A 1,348-nucleotide genomic window follows, 5' to 3' on the forward strand; every position below is an offset into this window, starting at 1 on the left:
TCAACAGTGTGTGGAGAGACAGTCACAGAGAGAGGCAGAGGCACAGAGACAGGCCAGGTTGTTCTGTTTCCTGTTTCAATAAAACTCAGCTGATCATCCCACGGAGTACCTTCATTCTTGGACCACGTATTTCTGTCTTTGTTAAATAAATATTGCCATAACATTATACAAACACATACATACATAAATTTGTATATACTTCCTAAATCTCAGCAAATGAAAAAGCAGATTTCTGTTGGAGGAAAAGCAGCAAGGCCGGATTAACCATATGGGCCCAGGAGCCCACGGTCTCCAAAGGGCCCTGGGCAGTGAAGGCACGGACACAACGGATGCAGGATATGCGTGGACATGTCTCCCCGCACTTCCTGCATCTGCGCTCTCTGTCCCCGCACTTTTCTCAGCCGTAACAGCTGTTTTATCCATTATTAACATATGGTAATGTGTTTTTCTGAGCCGTCTTTGAACGCACCAAGCTACTCCTGCAGATGAGATGACGGATAGGAGCTGCTGTGCTGAGCAGAGCAGAGCCTCCTGGTGTAAAGAGCAACTAAAACTTCCCACAGTTTTTACCAAACAAACCATGTAAGTTGAGTCATGCTGTTGGAGGCAGATAATGTTAGCTAAATGATGAGTTACACATTATATAATGTTTAGCTAGTTAACATGATTAGTTGTTACCTGTTACATCCAAGCTAGTTTATTAATGCTAGATAAACCCAGTCATCTTTCATTTCTGTGCAGAAGTCATGCTGGCTGCTTTCTACATATTTAAAATAAATCTTCATTACCACAGTTACAAAGAACAAGGTCAGGGAGGAGACAGCAGTGATCATAATGCAGACTTTCCCCAGGTAAGGAGAAATTATGACTATTATTCTTGAAGTGGAACAGTCTTTAAAAACTGATGTATAGTTCGAAGTCTCTACTTTTGACATAAATTGTAACAGAGTCTCAGAGAATTAACCACAGAAAGATGGAGGTTAAGTCACATGACTGGATCACATGTTGTTGTTGTTGAGAAACCAGACAGGTATCAGGACAGGTTCACAGATATTTCAGAACTATTCATACTCCAAAATATTTTTTATTTATTATTGTTTCTACTTTGGTCCAAAATAAATCTTGAATTTATAATTTTATTTTCTTATTTACCAGTAGTTTAAAAAGAGATGATAGATAGTCTTAGTTCAAAAGTAAAAACTGACATGGATGTTTAAAGATGTAGTTTTATTTTTGTTTATTATGTAGATGTATGACAATCTTGAATTTATAATTTTATTTTCTTATTTACCAGTAGTTAACAAAGAGATGATTGATAGACTCAGTTCAAAAGCAAAAACTGATATGG

The 1,348-nt window shown here is 37.6% G+C and overlaps 1 long non-coding RNA gene across 1 annotated transcript; it reads left to right on the forward strand.

Annotated features, from left to right (window-relative positions):
- Positions 1 to 548: 548 nt before the first annotated feature.
- On the forward strand, positions 549 to 843 carry LOC106532443 (uncharacterized). The gene is made up of 2 exons (XR_001312072.1): positions 549 to 582; positions 742 to 843. It is a non-coding gene; the product is annotated as an uncharacterized LOC106532443 (long non-coding RNA).
- Positions 844 to 1,348: the final 505 nt, after the last annotated feature.

Source organism: Austrofundulus limnaeus, unplaced genomic scaffold (genome assembly GCF_001266775.1).
Source record: "Austrofundulus limnaeus strain Quisiro unplaced genomic scaffold, Austrofundulus_limnaeus-1.0 Scaffold769, whole genome shotgun sequence".
NCBI lineage: Eukaryota > Metazoa > Chordata > Actinopteri > Cyprinodontiformes > Rivulidae > Austrofundulus > Austrofundulus limnaeus.